This window comes from Schistocerca piceifrons, chromosome 4 (assembly GCF_021461385.2).
Source record: "Schistocerca piceifrons isolate TAMUIC-IGC-003096 chromosome 4, iqSchPice1.1, whole genome shotgun sequence".
NCBI lineage: Eukaryota > Metazoa > Arthropoda > Insecta > Orthoptera > Acrididae > Schistocerca > Schistocerca piceifrons.
In genome coordinates, this window is record NC_060141.1 from 201061375 (window position 1) to 201083343 (window position 21969).

A 21969-nucleotide genomic window follows, 5' to 3' on the forward strand; every position below is an offset into this window, starting at 1 on the left:
TGAAGATCAGTTGGCTTTAGGAAAGGTAAAGGAACCAGAGAGAGACAATTCTGACGTTGCGGCTGATAATTGAAGCAAGGCTAAAGAAAAATTAAGACGCGTTCGTGGAATTTGACGACTTAGGAAAAGCGTCCGGCAATGTAAAGTGGTGTAAGATGTTCGAAATTCTGAGGAAAACAGGGGTAAGCTATAGGGTCAGACAGTTAATCTACGATATGAACAAGAGCGAAGAGGGAATAACAAGAGAACACGAACAAGAACGAAGTGCTCGGATTAAGAAGGGTGTGAGACATAAGGTTCTGGAGTGGAATTAAAATTCAAGGTGAAAGGATATCAATGATACTATTTGCTGATGACAACACTGGTATCTTGAGCGATCTGCTGAATGGAATGAACAAACTGAGCACTGAATGTGGATTGAGAGTAAATCGAAGAAAGAAGTAAGTAATGACAATAAGCAGAAATGAGAACAGCGAGAAACTTAATACCAGGATTGATAGTCACTAAATAGATGAAGTTAAGGAATTCTGCTGGCTAGGCGGCCAAATAACCAATGATGGATGGAGCAAGGAGCACATCAAAAGCAGACTAATACTGGCAAAAAGGACATTCCTGGCGAATAGAAGTCTACTAGTATCAAGCATAGGCCTTAATTTGAGGAAGAAATTTCTGAGAATGTATGTTTTGAGCACAGCATTATGTGGTAGTGAAACATGGACATTGGGAAAACCGGTACAGAAGAGAATTGAAGCACATGATGTGCTATAGACGAATTTTGGAACTTTAGTGGACTGATAAGATGAGGATTGGGGAGGTGCTGTGCAGAATCGGGGAAGAAAGGAATAGGTGGATAACAGTGACAAGGAGAAGGGAGAGGATGAGAGGACATCTGTTAAGCCATCAGGGAATGACTTCCATGGTACTAGAGGGACTTGTAAAGGGCAAAAACCGTAGAGGAAGTCAGAGAGAGGAATACATCCAAAAAATAATAAAGAACGTACGCTGAAAGTGTTTCTCTGATATGAAGTGGTTGGCACATGAAAGGTATTCGTAGCGGACCAGGAAAAAAAAGTTCTCCATGCAACTGAAAATGCCCGATTACTTTGGATTCTGTAACTTTCCAGTAGTGCCGTAATCTTCAGTTTGCAGTATTTTTTTCTGGTGTTCACAGCCAGCGTGAAAAATTACTGAAATGTGAGTTACAAAGTATTCGCATGCACGTGAACGTTATCTACGTGACAGGAAAATAATATACACTCCTGGAAATGGAAAAAAGAACACATTGACACCGGTGTGTCAGACCCACCATACTTGCTCCGGACACTGCGAGAGGGCTGTACAAGCAATGATCACACCCACGGCACAGCGGACACACCAGGAACCGCGGTGTTGGCCGTCGAATGGCGCTAGCTGCGCAGCATTTGTGCACCGCCGCCGTCAGTGTCAGCCAGTTTGCCGTGGCATACGGAGCTCCATCGCAGTCTTTAACACTGGTAGCATGCCGCGACAGCGTGGACGTGAACCGTATGTGCAGTTGACGGACTTTGAGCGAGGGCGTACAGTGGGCATGCGGGAGGCCGGGTGGACGTACCGCCGAATTGCTCAACACGTGGGGCGTGAGGTCTCCACAGTACATCGATGTTGTCGCCAGTGGTCGGCGGAAGGTGCACGTGCCCGTCGACCTGGGACCGGACCGCAGCGACGCACGGATGCACGCCAAGACCGTAGGATCCTACGCAGTGCCGTAGGGGACCGCACCGCCACTTCCCAGCAAATTAGGGACACTGTTGCTCCTGGGGTATCGGCGAGGACCATTCGCAACCGTCTCCATGAAGCTGGGCTACGGTTCCGCACACCGTTAGGCCGTCTTCCGCTCACGCCCCAACATTGTGCAGCCCGCCTCCAGTGGTGTCGCGGCAGGCGTGGATGGAGGGACGAATGGAGACGTGTCGTCTTCAGCGATGAGAGTCGCTTCTGCCTTGGTGCCAATGATGGTCGTATGCGTGTTTGGCGCCGTGCAGGTGAGCGCCACAATCAGGACTGCATACGACCGAGGCACACAGGGCCAACACCCGGCATCATGGTGTGGGGAGCGATCTCCTACACTGGTCGTACACCACTGGTGATCGTCGAGGGGACACTGAATAGTGCACGGTACATCCAAACCGTCATCGAACCCATCGTTCTACCATTCCTAGACCGGCAAGGGAACTTGCTGTTCCAACAGGACAATGCACGTCCGCATGTATCCCGTGCCACCCAACGTGCTCTAGAAGGTGTAAGTCAACTACCCTGGCCAGCAAGATCTCCGGATCTGTTCCCCATTGAGCATGTTTGGGACTGGATGAAGCGTCGTCTCACGCGGTCTGCACGTCCAGCACGAACGCTGGTCCAACTGAGGCGCCAGGTGGAAATGGCATGGCAAGCCGTTCCACAGGACTACATCCAGCATCTCTACGATCGTCTCCATGGGAGAATAGCAGCCTGCATTGCTGCGAAAGGTGGATATACACTGTACTAGTGCCGACATTGTGCATGCTCTGTTGCCTGTGTCTATGTGCCTGTGGTTCTGTCAGTGTGATCATGTGATGTATCTGACCCCAGGAATGTGTCAATAAAGTTTCCCCTTCCTGGGACAATGAATTCACGGTGTTCTTATTTCAATTTCCAGGAGTGTATACAAGTCTCATACAAACATATTGTCACATTTAGTAGTATGTCCATGTTGTAGCGTGGTAGCCTTAGTGATTAACAAACAATTTTTTCAGTAGTTATAAGTTTGAATTTTTAAGAAACTATGCTTCACTTCCTTTACCCCACCCATTTCCACGAAGCAAATCAGTATCCCCGTACCCCCCCCCCCCTCCTCCCCCTCCCTTCCCGCTCTGATTTTGGTTGTGTTCTTGACGAAATGTGTCTTCCGGCTAAGGCAAATATTTGAATTGTTTTGTAATACTCCGCCTATCTGCGTATCTACTGTTCCTCTAATCGTGGGTAGTGTAAATGTCATTGAAACGTTCTTTGAAATGATGACGTTAACTGGATTTTTGGGAATGTGGGTAATGATTATTAGAAGTTTCTGCTTGAAGTGTGAGCGTGATTTTAGCTTCATAAGGACGATTTCTTAAACCGAAGTTCAACAAAATCCAGTTTGATAAAAAAATACACAAATGAGAATACTACACACCATATTATTTTATGGTGTATTCAAGTAATTTTAATAACTGCCGAATTGCAACACCTAGTTTGTATTGATCAAATCATAAACTTATTTATGAGGTTTCAACGACGTATGTGGAACTGGATAAAATAATATAAGAATAACAGCATTGTAAACCAGTGTCACCTCATCAGGAGAAGAGGTTCCGCAAACGTCTTCCTTACTGTGCTGCATGAGAGCAAAAACGTAATTCAGATACTGTTCGTGTGTTTATTATTACGACGGCCATATGAAGTGCTATAAAGAGAATCTGGACTGATAATACTGCCCCTTGACTCTTATTTGGACTTATGGCTGCAAGGGATCGTGTTACATGGTGTCTTCGTAAGTCGTCGATGTTTCCTTGTGGGCCTCTCTGTTTTTCACTCTAGTCAGCATTCCAAAGGCGTTGTGTCTGTGAGCGTGCAGGCCATTTTTGTGTTTCCACGAATAGTCTATCAAACGGTACCCAAATGTTGAGTGTAGATCTCTTATTTATGGAACGGTCTGGAAAACCGTTGTGTTGGTACTTAATGGATTGCTTTATGACCAGTGCAGTGGTATGCCTTCCGATAATTGCGGCAGCATGTCTGGTAGGAACTATTAATATGTGTGAGTATTTAGAGCCCTAACAATAAAAGAAGGACCAATGCGATCCTTACAAAGTTCACAGCACACGTTGGCGAAAGAAGTCGTAGTTTATACACTTCTGCCAGCGAGAATGGATTATCAGCTGACCAATAGTTCGTACCACGAAAACGGAATTGCCTACGGTTTGTAAACGATCCTTAATCTGTTAAAAATATTTTGCATCGAAATGCTACATCACTTTGCAGTCCGTGCAGTTTTCGTAGATACCATTCGGATTTTGAGTCATTACCATGAAATTGTTGATGGAGCTAAATGTGGAAAGGATGCAATGCGTGGGAATATAGTATTCGTAGAACACTCCTATGGTTCATCCACACGTAGGGGAACACTGCTTGCGTGTTACCTTCGCTAAAATGTTCATACTTGCACAATCTTAAATTTTTTTATGGAGTTTGCAAAGGAAGACCGCAAAGACTTGGCACGAACGGGATAAGTTTCGCTTCGCTGCTGTAACAATTTGATGTTGTTAGCTATAAACAAAAGTCTTATCCGTGTTTTCATCTGTGGTATAGGCTGTAAAGGTGAATAGCTTCACGAGCGAGTTTTCTGATCGTCACAACAGTAGAGTACACAGACTGGCGAACTGCAAATGCACATGCATACACACCAACCGTTCCTCAGTTAGGTGTTCACTTACATTTGGTACAACTGGGCAAAACCTTTGTGGGACTACATCTCCTGACGACGGGAAAATGTTTTGTCGCACTGTTATTTTGTCATTATTTGATCAAGTTCATGACATATTGTGTCACTGAAGTCCTCTTCGAAAGCTCTTTCCAAAGTCACTGTATTTTCTCACAACTAATTGCAGGAAAATAAACAAGTGACTGACGCAGTAAACTGTTTTATTTCTAAAATATTAAGTATAACAATCTTGATCGCATAAAAACATTGTTATACATAAGTGATGACTATTTCGCTCCCTGTGGATGATCTTCGGACCATACTTTGTAATTTAGAGTACAAAAGATTAATGTAATAAACGTTACGTTGGAATAAATTGTACGATTTCATACCCAGTGATGTGTGCAGACGATGTCATGGAGCACGGACTGTGAATACTACCTACTGATGTCAACTGCTTTGTGGTGTCATGGAGTTAAATCGCTGATGCCTACCCTTGCCTGCCGCCCCACGCCATCTTTAATCAATAGGATGCAACATATGCGATACATATCATACAACATGAATATAAACCTTAATACTATGCTGGGTATTATCGTAAGTTATTTAAAAAACAATTTATGACTTACACAGTTGAAATTTTACACAATATAACATGAAGCAGTACAACTGACTAGCCACTGACAGCAGTCAACACGTCAGTGGACCGTCCTCTGCCGGATTTTGTGTACCCCAAATATGTGCTGTAGGACGCCGCTGGTTACTTCTGTGTTAACGACACGGTCTACTGATCGATAACGACCAAAGATGCTACGACGCTGCCGTACTGCCGGTTCGGGCTCATGTGGCCTTTATATTTTCACTGGGTGCAAGTCGTCCTTCAGTGCCGAGCATTAACATTGTATGCCGCATTACACAATGTAGAAAATTAACATTACTATTGTCTAGCATCACCAGCAATATGGACACCTTAATAATACGTACAGAATGCTGTGTAGTCACTGTTTTGAATTTAATTACAAATTGCGCTTTGAAAATGTTTTCTGCGTTGGGGCTAAAATACATAGGAAGTAGCTTAATATAAAAGTCTGAAAATATTTAGTAAAATATGTGATCGTCAGTATATAGTGACATGTAAAAGGAGAGAGATACGGGGCTGTCCGGAAAGTAAGATCCGATCGGTCGCGAAATGGAAACCACTACGAAAATCAAAAATTTTTTATTTGCAACAGTTACCTCTCTAAACAGTCGCCGCTCCAACTTAGACACTTGTCGTGGCGTTGTACAGATATTCCACTACACTCGTCACAGAAAGCAACCTCCTATGCCTTCCGCCAGTTTTTTACGCTGGTCGGCCTATCGTTGATTATGCCAAAATGTTGTCTTCATAGCCAGCGGTTCGTGTGAGCAGAGATGAACAACGGAGGGAGCCAATTATGGGCTGTATTGTGGGTGATAAAACACTTCCCATCGAAAATACTGCAGGAGCGTCGTCATTGTCCCTGCAGAATGCGGATGAAAATTGTCTTGAAGAAAGAAATGTTATGTGGGCTGCTTAGCTTTAGGCGAAATTTCTCACCAAACCCACATACTTGGCGGGAGACATTGTTGTTTTAGGCGTTTCTTCGTAATCACTTTGCACTCTGAATTGAAAAGAGCGACATGAAGCGATCGACGGGCATTCTAGAGACACAGTCCACCACGTCTGCGCAAAGATCCATTGAATTTTCGCTGTGGTTTCCACTTCGCGCCATATCGGATTTTACTTTGCGAATACCCCTCGTTGTTAACTCCATGACGCTGCCACTTAGTCAGTAGTCGACATCAGTTCCTGCTCCATGCCTTCGTCTCCACACCTCCTCACCGGGTGTAACATCATGTAATTAATTGTTAACATAATGTTTATTGTATTACATGCTTGCCTCTATTATGTTGTACTCTCAGTTACAGAGTATAGTCCGAAGATAACACACATTGGATCGAAACCGCTCACCGCTTATGAGTAAATGTGTTTTTTGCGATGAAGGGTGTTCTATATAACATTTTATAAATAGTGATCGTTGCTATGCCCAATACGTTTATAATGTTCTATTTATATTTATCAACAGCCGTAGCCCTTTTGGTGCCGTCCTTTATGGACCAAATATTCATTCTTCCTGATATCACAGAAAAGAGTATATATCTGTAGTTGGCAAACATTTACGTTTGTGTTATAATTCGGTGTCTATAAACGATAAGATTTGGTTTTCTAAGCAGAGAATTCACCACATTGTTCGCTACAACTTATGGCCGCAAATCTTAACACAACTAAATAAGAATTAGAAACACATGCTCCACACGCATTAAAAGTATTTATAAAACATGCACAACAAGCAACTAACCTCTCGCACACACCGTCCTGAGGTGTATGACGTCTGCTAAGATGTTGCAATATTTCAGTTTTTCCAGACGATTTAACTGTCCGAACATGGCAATTAAAACATTTGAATAACTCAAAGATGGACACAGGTAAAACAAAGAATGCCACGTGGGATTAGCCGAGTGGTCTAAGGAGCCACAGTCATGGACTGTGCGGCTGGTCCCGACGGAGGTTCGAGTCCTCCCTCAGGAATGGGTGTGTGTTCGTCCTTAGGATAATTTAGTTTAAGTAGTGTGTAAGCTTATGGAATGATGACCTTAGATTTCACACATATTTGAACATTTTTTGGCAAACAAAGAATAAAGAATACAAAACGAGACAATTCCACGATAACAAACAGAGAATGCTTAATAGAGCTTAGCAACACCTTTCAGAATTCTGAATACAGATTTATGAATATGTAAAAGCGGATAATTGTAAATAAAAGATTAACACTGTAGACATCTAACATGAAAAACTGCAGTCTCAAAAGGGACTAACTTTAGATTAAGTACCGTAGAATAGGCGCTTATGGTAATTAGCAGCGGCACCAGAAACAATCAGAAAAGTGCACGAGCTAGAGTGCGTGTATATGGGTACATATACATACATACAGAAACACTTCTTGAATCCAACGGCAGTAAACAGTGACAGAACCCCAGATTGTAATAACTTGTGCGTATAATCCCAGCAAAAGCACTCATAATTGTTCACATAAACTCTTTTAACATTCTGGCAGGGGAGCTATCACCACTATAGTGAGAAAAACGGCCAGAGAGCAGTGCTGCGACACTAAAAGAGCAAATGAAGCTTGACAGAAAAGAAGATGAAGAAGAAGACTTCTGCTACACTCGCGGTCCAATGAACGAAGCAGACAAGCTCAGTATTCAACATAAACTGCTTGCCTGGTACCAAAGTCCCATACGGATGCAGAGCCTTTGCGACGAGGCTACCGTCGCCGTTGGCGGGGCAGTCTTCCAATTTATAAGACACTGAGGGCAATAGACATTGGTCCAAATGTTTTTCGTGGACTACGAATGCAGTTCACCTGTGATGTTTCTGCAGTGGTTCAAAATGGCTCTGAGCACTATGGGACTTAACATCTGAGGTCATCAGTCTCATAGAACTTCGAACTACTTAAACCTAACTAACCTAAGGACATCACACATATCCATGTTCGAGGTAGGATTCGAATCTGCGACCGTAGCGGTCGCGCGGTTCCAGACTGAAGCGCCTACAGCCCGCTCCGCCACAGCGACCGGCTGTGTTTCTGCAGTGTTTGGAGGCATTACATGGCTGACCTTGGTTGTAGTATGAGGGAACGATGCAGATTACGGTGGCCTTGAAGCATTTCCCGATGCAAACATCTTAGCTTGGAAGACATGGAGTATAGCAGAGAGTACAGGACTGCTAGCAAATGTTCCGTATGGGACTTTGGTGCCAGACAAGCCGTTTACGTTGTCTAGAAGAAGAAAGAAAAAACTTAATGTGCACGTTCTACTTGCAGCTGCGTTCGGCCTGCCAATGGGCCGACTTGCAGACTATGGAACGTTCAGACCGAGGTCTGCCCAGACGCAGAACACGGGGCGAATCTCCTCCAACGAGTGGTAAGGTGTAAGCATCGAACCCATATTGCCCGCATCTCGTGGTCGTGCGGTAGCGTTCTCGCTTCCCACGCCAGGGTTCCCGGGTTCGATTCCCGGCGGGGTCAGGGATTTTCTCTGCCTCGTGATGGTTGGGTGTTGTGTGATGTCCTTAGGTTAGTTAGGTTTAAGTAGTTCTAAGTTCTAGGGGACTGATGACCATAGATGTTTGGTCCCATAGTGCTCAGAGCCATTTGAACCCATATGCCTGGAGTTGCTATGTGTCACTCGAAAAACTTGAATCACGTTTAGTAACGGTTTTGCGGCTTATTAGGCTTATAGCCACTAAGCGATCAACACGCACTGCTGCCGAGATGATGCACGCAGAACTCTCAAATCGCGCAGCGGGGACTGTTGCGCACTCTAGCGCGACGCGATGGTAATCGTTGCTCGGTTATAACGTGCACAGATATAACCTAGCGAAGGCTTTTATCTGTAGTATGTTCACGAGCCGATAAACGGCTCAGAGTCATAATGTTTTCTAGAACTTAAGTATGGAAATTCAACGCATTTGGACACGCAGTCTCCCATAATTTGAAAACCAGAATATAGAAGCGATGAAATTTCTGTTTTTCTTCCGTAATTTTAGAAATATGGTCATCAAAGTATGCATAATGACTTTTTTTCCCCAGAGGATTTTTAATTGGCCCATGATTCCACTTACAGCTGTGTAGAACGAGCAAGTTTGGTTCAACAGTCCACTGCTGCTCACATGGCCAACATTTATTCAGGAAAACGATTTCAAAATATTAAATGGTTGAAACTTTTTGCGACTTCTATCCTACACATATGTGCGCTATCCGGCATGTAGCTCACACAAACATCTATCTTCTATCACTGATGGCATAATTTTGAGAATGCATTTCCCTATTGTTTAAACAATGCTGACACGTGGCTTCCTTTACTAGGTGCTAACTCCTGAATTCCTCAGATGTTGATCCCGTTATCTGTCACGAAGCTTGAAATTGTGAACCAGAATCCATGGTGTCTATCTTTGAGGAATTAACTTCATTGCAGAGCAGCTCTTTAATTCAGTCCTGAAAACAATTTTCACATTGGGAAACTTTCATTTGAATTTGTTGTACAGTGATATCCAAAGTTGTGCTCGTTGCTGGATGGCGCTGACCAGTTTAACTGAACTGTAGTTATTTACCACACATTCTAATCTTACATTAACGATTTCGACGTTGTGCGTTTTTAACTAACCAGTAAAATTTTCAGCCATTATTGAATTTGTTGTTCATAATTATAAGCTTCAGTTTTGACTTCGATAATAAACGATTTCACTACGTCAAACCTGCTCTGAAACTGTGAGCTGAATTTTGAGTCAGTCCAGTTATTGAGTTCCCTCGTTGTACTCGCACTCAGGTCCACCAGTTGAGGACGGCTTTACTCACACTTCTAGTTGGGAGAATCTAATTTCTTAAGTTATTTTTTATTTTCTTGAATTGACTTCTCGAATTGTTCTTTAAATCTCGCTTTTAGTTTCTTTTCTCTGACAGATTTGTGTATTTCCTGCAGACACTGGAATTACAATTATTAATTGCTACTAAGCCTCGTCCAGACAGCGACGCCCAGTTTCCGTCGTCGAGCTTCGTAATCGATTTCCGGGTTCGCGATTTTTTCAACATTCCGAAATACTGTAGAAATTTGGGAATCTCTACTTACATCAGTGTCCACTACACTGTCCACAACCGGTCCGATTTCCTCAATCACTGTCATATTTTCAGTGGTACCAGTCATTTCAAAATAACACTTGCTAAACAGTGTCTAATAATTCTAGGTTTACAGCAGCAGTAAAACGTGCTGATGTGGAGGTCATAGACTGAGGCCCAAAGATTCCGCTGAAATCACGTTCTGTCACTACAAACGACTCCAGTTCGCCCATCTATCTACCTATTGTGCAATTGACGGAGGATAGGATCACTAGAAGCAGCATAGTGAACGCATCGCATTATTGTGGCCAAGATAGGCACGAAGCCCAAGTCTACTACAGTAGTAAAAGTTTATATGCCAACTAGCTCTGCAGATGAAGAAGAAATTGAAGAAATGTATGATGAGATAAAAGAAATTATTCAGGTAGTGAAGGGAACGAAAATTTAATAGTTATGGGTGACTGGAATTCTAGAGTAGGAAAAGGGAGAGAAGGAAACATAGTAGGTGAATATGGATTGGGGCTAAGGAATGAAAGAGGAAGCCGCCTGGTAGAGTTTTGCCCAGAGCATAACTTAATCATAGCTACCACTTGGTTCAAGAATCATGAAAGAAGGTTTGTAACACCATAGCTCTAATGTTGTACTGATTTATTTCGCTTTTGTTTCATTTAATGTTACATCGCTGAGCGTCTGTAAATGTGTGTGATTGAATCGATAACATAAAACTGTATATTTCTTTCTTTGCACGAACTTTGATGTCATGGTTTGGTTCTATGCAATTTAGGATATCTGTCGTTTAAATGCTTTGTCCCATTTAGAGGGAACAAAACTTACTGTATATAATTGTAATTTTGTATGAATAATTTTTGGTAGAAATGTCAATATGTGAAAATGTTCTGTTTTATTTAATGCATTTAGTTACTGTTATGTAAATTGCTGATCCTCACTTAGGGTTCTTAGTTAGTTTGTATGTAAATGGTGTAGTGATTCCCCTCGGGAACGGAACTGTGTAGCGCGCGCAAATTGTGGTTGGCCTATGTAGAAAAGGTGGAACTGATAGTCAGTCGGAGACGAGCTACGAGTCTGTGCACTGCCATGTAAAAGATGCATATTGTTCTGCTTCCGAAAGAGGCTTTTTCTGCTACTTTCCAATGCCTCGGATGGATGGATAAATAGCTGGAACGATTATGGATCTGGAATTCATCATTGCCACCAAGAAGGGCCAGAGTCCAGCAATTCTGCCTGCGAATCCACCTACCAACATGCAGTTACCACCACGTTGCGCAATCACTGCAACGTAATACTATAATGATGTACAGTGAAGCATCAGCTTAATGGATGTGCTAATGTGCTGAAATATAAGGTAATTTATATCTGAATTTATGAACCTACCTTGATTTTTCTCCTCATCATAACACCTCTCAGGGTCCTCTCAGTTTGAACTAAAGTGATTACCGAGTGTCCTTACTGAAAGTACATTAAAACCCAGTTTTCTAATTAATGCCCCTTGAACATAGTAAAGAGTAAGTTAAAGTTAATGTGGCAAGAGAGTGAGTTAAAGTTAATGATGCTTGCTGAAATAATTTTCCTAGTAAAACTGCTTATTAATGTGTTGTTGCCAACTTCAAATTAAAATTTCTTAAGACTGAGGTTTATAAAGCAAATGATCACATAGTTGTCTGTAGTAAATTCTAAAATGTGAGTCAGTTTCTTGCAATTTTGTCAACATTGTGTTTCGATGTAGTAAAAGTGAGAATGCTGCAGTTGTGAAACGTTATATACTCATGTTTGCTAAGTGTTTGTCTCTCTGGTGTATTAGAAGTGCATATTAATAGTAATGTTATAAAGATCATTCACTTTGCGTAAGCCCTGAAAGTAATAGTGTGTTTCGGTAGCTGTTATAATTTTGCAAATTGTTTCTGTTGCTCTGTTAGTTCCAATCTTACCGTAAACATATGTATGTGTAATAGTTCACTGAACTCGCGTATGACAAAGTATAGGTTGTGTGGATCCGTTATAGTTACTGATAACTATTTTCTTAAACGAGAATGTTAATCATTCTCTTGCCTAGTTCGGCTGGCGACCGTTTTCTTTCTCTGTTGAACAGTACAGATAGACAAAATTTTGTTCGTACTGTTCAAATATTTACGTAATTCTGACTTTCATTTCCGATAAGCCACTTCCGTTAGGTACAACACGGTCAACATAACAAAATTTCTCTCAGAGGGTAACACTGCTCTGTTGCTTTGTACCACAATTGCTTTTACAAAATAGTTTTATGTCACGACCTGTTTCTGGCATTGAGGTTATGGTACAGTAGTAGCAGACGGAAGTGTTATACGTGGCTTTTCCGTGATAGGACTATTTGTTCTGTTGGGGCATAATAAGTAATAAACCAAATTTGGTATTTGATTACGTAAGCTACGTAAATGCTGCTGTAGTGTTATAGGTTGTATACATGGAAGAATCCTGGAGATACTAGAAGGTATCAGATAGATTATATAATAGTAAGACAGAGATTTAGGAACCAGGTTTTAAATTGTAAGACGTTTCCAGGGGCAAATGTGGGCTCTGACCACAATCTATTGGTTATGAACTGTAGATTAAAACTGAAGAAACTGCAAAAAGGTGGGAATTTAAGGAGATGGGACCTGGATAAACTGAAAGAACCAGAGGTTGTAGAGAGTTTCAGGGAGAGCATAAGGGAACAATTGACAGGAATGGGGGAAAGAAGTACAGTAGAAGAAGAATGGGTAGCTTTGAGGGATGAAGTAGTGAAGGCAGCAGAGGATCAAGTAGGTGAAGAGGGCTAGTAGAACTCCTTGGGTAACAGAAGAAATATTGAACTTAATTGATGAAAGGAGAAAATATAAAAATGCAGTAAATGCAGCAGGCAAAAAGGAATACAGACATCTCAAAATGAGATCGACAGGAAGTGCAAAATGGCTAAGCAAGGATGGCTAGAGGACAAATGTAAGGATGTAGAGGCTTATCTCACTAGGGGTAAGATAGATACTGCCTACAGGAAAATTAAAAGAGACCTTTGCAGAAAAGAGAACCACTTGTATGAATATCAAGAGCTCAGATGGCAACCCAGTTCTAAGCAAAGAAGGGAAAGCAGATAGGTGGAAGGAGTATATAGAGGGTCTATACAAGGGCGATGTACTTAAGGACAATACTATGGAAATGGAAGAGGATGTAGATGAAGATGAAATGGGAGATACAATACTGCGTGAAGAGTTTGACAGAGCACTGAAAGACCTGAGTCGAAACAAGGCCCCGGGAGTAGACAACATTCCATTAGAACTACTGACGGCCTTGGGAGAGCCAGCCCTGACAAAACTCTACCATCTGGTGAGCAAGATGTATGATACGGGCGAAATACCCTCAGACTTCAAGAAGAATATAATAATTCCAATCCTAAAGAAAGCAGGTGTTGACAGATGTGAAAATTACCGAACAATCAGTTTAATAAGTCACAGCTGCAAAATACTAACGCAAATTCTTTACAGACGAATGGAAAAACTAGTAGACGCCGACCTCGGGGAAGATCAGTTTGGATTCCGTAGAAATATTGGAACACGTGAGGCAATACTGATCTTATGACTTATCTTAGAAGCTAGATTAAGGAAAGGCAATCCTACGTTTCTAGCATTTGTACACTTAGAGAAAGCTTTTGACAATGTTGACTGGAATACTCTCTTTCAAATTCTGAAGGTGGCAGGGAGAGAAAGTCTATTTACAATTTGTACAGAAACCAGATGGCAGTTATAAGAGTCGGGGGACATGAAAAGGAAGCAGTGGTTGGGAAGGGAGTGAGACAGGGTTGTAGCCTATACCCGATGTTATTCAATCTGTATATTGAGCATGCAGTAAAGGAAACAAAAGAAAAATTCGGAGTAGGAATTAAAATCTATGGAGAAGAAATAAAAACTTTGAGGTTCACCGATGACATTGTAATTCTATCAGAGACAGAAAAAAGCTTGGAAGAGGAGTTGCACGGAATGGACAGTGTCTTGAAAGGAGGATATAAGATAAACATCAACAACAGCAAAACGAGGATAATGGAATGTGGTCGAATTAAATCGGGTGATGTTGAGGGAATTAGATTAGGAAATGAGACACTTAAAGTAGTAAAGGAGTTTTGCTATTTGGGGAGCAAAATAACTGATGATGGTCGAAGTAGAGAGGATATAAAATGTAGACTGGCAATGGCAAGGAAAACGTTTCTGAAGAAGAGAAATTTGTTAACATCGAGTATAGATTTAAGTGTCAGAAGGTCGTTTCTGAAAATTTTTGTATGGAGTGTAGCCATGTATGGAAGTGAATCATGGACGATAAATAGTTTGGACAAGAAGAGAATAGAAGCTTTCGAAATGTGGTGCTACAGTAGAATGCTGAAGATTAGACGGGTAGATCACATAACTAATGATGAAGTATTGAATAGAATTGGGGAAAAATGTAGTATGTGGCACAACTTGACAAAAAGAAGGGGCCGGTTAGTAGGACATGTTCTGAGGCATCAAGGGATCACAAATTTAGCATTGGAGGGCAGCCTGGAGGGTAAAAATCATAGAGGGAGACCAAGAGATGAATACACTAAGCAGATTTAGAAGGATGTGGGTTGCAGTAAGTACTGGGAGATGATGAAGCTTGCACAGGATAGGGTGGCATGGAGAGCTGCATCAAACCAGTCTCAGGGCTGAAGACCACAACAACAACAACAGGATCACTGCTATTAAAAATAATCAGTGAACGTGCTAATCAATGCTCTCATCCCTCCTCGTTCTGTTCCTTTCAATATTTAGCGAGGAGTCGCAGTGCTTAACACACTGGACACGTGTGACAGGGATCCCCGTGACGTCATGCTGTGTTACTGTTTCCATGATCTCCTTACATCGCTTTAAGGAAAACACCGGTATTGTTCCTTTAGAATGGCGTGATCAGTTTTCTTTCCTCTTCTACTATAATCCGAGTTTGTATTCCGACTCTAATGACCTCAGCTTGGACAGGACGTTAACCACACCATCGAAAGGAATCGAAGCATTTGAGATATGGTGCTACAGACGAATGCTGAAAATTGGGTGTAATCCTAAAGTAAGGAATGTAGAGGTTCTGCGCAGAATCGGAGAGGAATGGGATATGTGGAAAACACTGACAAGGAGAATGGACAGAGTGATAGGACATCTGTTAAGACATCAGGGAATGACTTCCATGGTTCTAGAGGGAGCTATAGAGGGCAAAAGCTATAGAGGAAGACAGGGACTGTAATACATCCAGCGAATAATTGAAGACGCAGGTTGCAAGTGCTACTCTGAGAGTAGCACGGGAGAGGAATTCGTGGCTGGCCGCATCAACCCAGTCAAAAGACTGATGACTGAAAATAACAATTATAGTAATATCAAGTGCAGACCATGTTTCAGTGAAACACGTCGATAGCAGGAAGACAGTCACATATTCAATGATCAGCAATACCAAATATTAAAACCATATAAGACACAGGACAGCCACGAGAGAAATGAAGGGAAAGAAATGATCGTTCATATATAAACAGACAGTGAAGCCAGATGAGGATTACAGCCAGATCACTACTAAGTAGTTTTACAGGACAATAAGAAGCTATAGACAGGAGTATAGAGCTAAGCCTGTGATAATGAAGGGTGAGAATGGAAAGCTTATCACTACAAATGAATCTAGAGAAATGATGGAGATACTTCAAAGAACTGCTGAACAACCCGATATACACCTAAGACGTCGAAAACACGATAGAGAAAAAACCGTAATGTACAACTATTAGCCGATGAACCAACTATGATGAAGGTAAATGAGGCAATAAAAATACATTAAAATGGAAGAACCCCAAGCATAGACATGAAATCAGCAGGGCTCATCAAAGAAGAGGGAGACAAGACATATGAATGGTTAGCCGAATTGATGAAAGAGGTGTGGTGGAAAGAAGTAATGCCGGAGGAATGGAAAGCAGATGCTGCATGTCCCATATACGAGAAGGGAGACAAAATGTTGACACAGAACTGTAGAGGGATATTTCTAATATGCACGAGCTATAAAATAACACCAAGAATTACACTAAATAGGCTCAACCCATACACTGAAAAATATTAGACACAGCGCAATCGGTGTTCGGAAAGGGTAAGTCAACAATCGATCAAATATGCACGTTGTTGTTGTTGTTGTTGTTGTTGTTGTGGTGGTGGTCTTCAGTCCTGAGACTGGTTTGATGCAGCTCTCCATGCTACTCTATCCTGTGCAAGCTTTTTCATCTCCCAGTACCTACTGTAGCCTACATCCTTCTGAATCTGCTTAGTGTATTCATCTCTTGGTCTCCCTCTACGATTTTTACCCTCCACGCTGCCCTCCAATACTAAATTGGTGATCCCTCGATGTCTCAGAACATGTCCTACCAACCGATCCCTTCTTCTAGTCAAGTTGTGCCACAAGCCCCTCGCCCGCATCTCGTGGTCGTGCGGTAGCGTTCTCGCTTCCCACGCCCAGGTTCCCGGGTTCCATTCCCGGCGGGGTCAGGGATTTTCTCTGCCTCGTGATGGCTGGGTGTTGTGTGCTGTCCTTAGGTTAGTTAGGTTTAAGTAGTTCTAAGTTCTAGGGGACTGATGACCATAGCTGTTAAGTCCCATAGTGCTCAGAGCCACCACCACAAGCCCCTCTTCTCCCCAATTCTATTCAATACCTCCTCATTAGTTATGTGATCCAAATATGCACACCAAAACAAATACTAGATAAGAAATGGGAGCACAGTCAGGATACTTTCTGTATGTTTATAGACTTCAACAAAGCATATGACAGCGCATTGGGAGAGAAGATGAGGAGGATGGTGGCTGTGTGGGATACCGGACAAGCTGTTACAGCTAACTAAAATGTGTGTGATGGAATCAAAGTGCAGAGTGAAAGTACAGAGGGAGTTCTCAGGAACATTTGAAGTAAACATACTGTAGGAATGAGACAGGGAGGTATTATATCACCAACCCGGTTCAGTTTGGCTCTCAACAACACCCTGAGCAGAGCAACACAAGAATGTGCAGGAGTCACCCAGAGGGGAAAAGATAAATGTTCTGGTTTTCGCGGATGATACTGCGGTGATAGGAAAGAGCATGGAAGACCTGGAGAAAATGGGAACTGTACTGATGGAAAAGGCAAAGAAAGTAGGTCTTAATATATGTGAAAAAATAGGAGGAAGGGCTCAGTTATGAGCAAACCATCTAACTATCAGGACCCTAACAAAAGCGAAGACAGACCCATTCACGTAGCTCGGTGTCAACATCAACCAACAAAACCTTACACATAGAACAAGAGATAGTAATGAGAATTCAAGCTGGTGGAAGATGTCTAGGAGCTATACATAATGTCATAAGATGTAAATTACATCCAGGCGGGCACAAATAAGAATCATCAAACTAATAGTGTACTACGCAAGCGAGACGTGGACCTTGACAAAAGAAAAACAAGAAGTGGAGAATAAGGGAAAACAGATAGCTCAGACAATTATACACACTACTTGACATCGTAGCGAGTGTGAAAACTAAAAGATTCAGGTGGTACGGGCATGTGAGTAAGTGAGGGGAGAATACGGTAATAAAGGCAATAATGGATGGAGAAGACAAAGGGAGGAGATCACAAGCACGGTCGACAATGAGATGGAAGAATAATATCATGGGAGACAAGCAGATACTGGGTCTCGGAAATGAAGCTGCAGCTGACAGAAAGGTGTGGAAGGCTGGACTGAGTGAGGGCACCGACCAGTTGCAGTTTGTATGGCCAGTATAAGTACGAGGAAGTAAGTAAGAAAGTAGAAACTATAGAGGAAGTCAGAGATTGGAAAACATCCAATATATAATCGAGGATGTAGTGTACAATTCCTATTGTGAGATAATTCAGAGACGGTCTGCATCAAACCAGGCAGAAAAAAGATGACTAAAAGAAAAAACTTGCCACCATGTCTCATTAAAGTGATGGTTGGTAACACACATTTCAACATATACTTTCTTTGGACTGGGATAATTCATCTCGAAGTCTGAGTGTACTTCCCATGTCTCATATATCCTGTCACCAACAGTTCCCCTAAGGATGTCAATAATGTTTAGAGTGACTTGTTTTGACTTCAGTCTTCCAGTGCTCTATCAAATTCTTCTAGTAGTGTCGTATATCGCATCTCATTTTCATCAACTTTCACTTCGCTTTCTATAATGTTGTCTTAAAGACAGTTTCCCTTCTACATCCCTTCTGTATATTCCTTCCACTCTTTACCCTGCTCTTACTTGGTTAGTACTGATTTGCCATCTGAAATCTTGATATTCATACAGCTTCTGCTTTTTTCTCCAAAGGATTCTCTAATTTTCGTGTAGGCGGCATCTATCTTTTCCATAATCATACATGCTTCTACAGCCTTGAATTTCTAACCTAGACCAATGGTTCCCAATAAGGGGTTAATTAACACTGAGATGTAAAACGAAACTTTTTGTGGGGTAAAAACGAAATGGGTTCGATGTAGATTTAATGACCATTTTAAATTGATTTGTTGCTTATACTGTCTATCATCAAAATTTCGGTAAGATCTTCTAATACATATTACCATTACCAGCCATTTAATATCATCAACTGGACAAAAGCCATCTCTAGCTATTTCTGTGCGCTACGGTCTTAAACAATATGAATCCTTGTTGCTCCTGAATATCTTATGATGTCATCTACCTACCTTTCATAAGTTTACATTCTCAGTCTTTTCTTATTGCTTGGAAGCCAGAAAGGAACTTCTTTTAGCCTTCTACCATGCAACTTCCTGAACACTGTCCAGCCAACCTCTCTTTTTTTCGTTATTATCAAAGTTATGTCTCCCATTTCAGTCTCTTCCCTATTTGCTTTCCTGTTTCTCCCAGTAATTTTCAACTTGCATCTCTCCATTACTCGATGAGCAACACCCTACATTTTAATGCTCTTCATGTTAAAAGAACACATCTCATTGTCGTGAGTCAAAACTGTTAATACGAACTGTTTGTTGACGTTCAGTTTCATTCACTTTAAGAGAGTTATTCTGAAAATTTATTTAGTTTGCCAGCAGCACTCAGAGTCAGCTTTACTCTTGCTGTTCAACTAGTGGCAGTCATTACTTGTTATCAGCAATAAATTTTAATAGTAACTATTTTTTTCACATTGGAAAATTATCTGGGTTCCAAGACCAGTCTCAGTAGATAAAAGAATATATTAAGAAAGTGAAATTCGAGCCGAAGTAGAGTTTCTTTGACCTTGCAAAGGCAACACTCTTTAAACAGATCTTGGTACAACAGAACTGACTTTGTTTTGGCCAACGGTTTGTTGTTAGTAGCCGTTATTATTACAAGAAGACTTAAGGATATTGATTTCATTCGCCTCGAGTTACAGTTGTGAAAGTGGACTTTCGACTACTGTAGCTATGAAATGAAATGATTGTATGACGTTATTGGCAGGGAGACACCATCTGAGGTAATTCGGCGACCTTGTGCAAGTCTTTTTAGTGTATAATGAAAGTAAAGAACTGAAAGAATGTGGAACATGACTTCTGATTTGCAGTAATGGACACCAAATCAAATACAAAAAAAAAAAATATTGTTAGAAATGAACAGGACAAAACACACCGTCGACTCATTATTTTTTCGTTTTGTGAAACACATTGAAGAAGCAGAGTTGCAGTTGTCTGATCATTAGCTAAATACTTTAAATAATTTTTCATTTTAAATATAGGAGTGTTAACTTTTTTACAGCCTTATGTTTAATTATGTCCCAAACTTTATCCAGGGTAATAGATGGCGTCTGATCTCGATTAGGCGTTTTGGTCTCCGAAAGGATGGGAACCAATGCTCTAGGTATTCCTGGTTTGTAATTTAACGTTTTATGTTAATCTCATTTCTTACACGCCTGTATTCTCCGTTTCCTCTGTCATTTGCTGTAGTTTTACATTTTCTTGTATCATCAATCAAATTTAATACCATTAAAGTTTTCGCCAGTGCTTGACAGGACATCACAATGAAACTATAAAGGAAATAATCTCCTGACATTCTGCAGATTTACAGAATATCAGTTTAAGATTCCTTTTCTGAACTTAAATTTAATATCTCATGTGTTATCCAATGCCCTGTCTTTTTGCTTTGTTGTTCTTCTGCTGTCTTCATTGTTTAATCTCTCAAGTGCATTGCCTAACGCATTCTTTCAAACTCTCAGCAGCCTGTGATTGTGTCAACTTATTCAGGTCTCAACTACTTAGTTTGCTACCTTTCTGAAATTTAATCTTTTGTGTTCCACATTACATACTATTAAATCATAGTGATATTTCATATTTCACTCCTGCCCCTTTAATCGTTTTGAAGTTTAAAATATGGTTTCTAAATGTGTCTGAAAGCTTCCAGTGTTTCCATATGTCCTCTACGTATAGAAACTTCTCTCATGGTTCATAATCCACATGTTACCCGCATAGAAACTTTTCTCGTGATTCATAATCCACGTGTTACCACTGACTAAATTGCATGCGTAGCGAAATTGTATCAGGCGGCTCCCAATTCCGATCCACTCTCTTAATGCATATTTCTCTACAATTTTTCCTTCTCTTTCATTTCTCATCATTGAATTCTAGTATCCCATCACACTTACATTTAATGTCCCTTAATGCACTGAATAAGTAATTTAATCTCCTCACACATTTTTTAGTCTCTTAATCATCTGTGGAATTAGTAGGTACTTGTGCTACTGTTCTGGATCGTAAATCTGTGTCTGCCTTGGCTGCGACGATCCGTTCACTCAGCTGTTGGTAGTAGTTTACCAGCATTATTTTTTTTCTCTGGTTTAATGCTAGAAATTCTCCTGCGTTAATTCTACTTGATTTTGAGTTGACAACATGAGCTTATCTGACTGGAAATCTTGTTCCTTCTGCCACCACACTTCACTAGTTCCCATTGTATCTAGCATCAAACTACCCATTTCTCCAACCTACCTACCGGACTAAAGGATCTAACGTTCCACACTCCGATCCTTAGAGCACCAGTTTAGCTTTTCCCGAACAGAAGATGCTCGAATAGCCATCGCCTAAAGATCCGAATCTGAGACTGTTTTACTTCCCGAGTATTTTAGTCCTGACGATGCTATCATGATTAAACCACACAGCAGAGCTCTGTGTCACCGGGGAAGTTACGTTCCTCCATCCACAATGGTCCCTACACACGGAAAAAGTCATACAAACAGTTCCGTAGATAGTAAGAGCCGAAAAGTAAGAGAACTCTAGCTGAATCAGCTTCACAACACATGCATGTATGTTGCTGACAGGTATAATATACCGAAGAATGGAAAAGATAATTGACCATCTGTTAGATGTCCATCAGTTCGGATTTAGAATAGGTAAAGGCATCAGAGAGGCAGTCTTGACGTTACGATTGACAATGGAAGCAAGATTAAAGAAAAATCAAGACACTTTCGTATGATTTGTCGACCTGGAGAAAACGTTCGACAGCGTAAAATCATGCAAAATATCCGAAATTCTGAGGAAAGTAGGGGTACGCTATAGGGAAAGACGGGTAATATACAATATGTACAAGAACCGATCGAAAACGAAATACTTCAATTAAAAGTGGTGTAAGGAAGGGATATAGTCTTTTACCCCTGCTGTTCAAGATATTCGTCGAAGAAGCAATGACAGAAATAAAAGAAAGGTTCAAAATGGAATTAAAATTCAAGGTGAAAGGATATCAATGATAAGATTCGCTGTTGACATTGCTGTCCACTTGAAAGTGAAGAAGAATTACA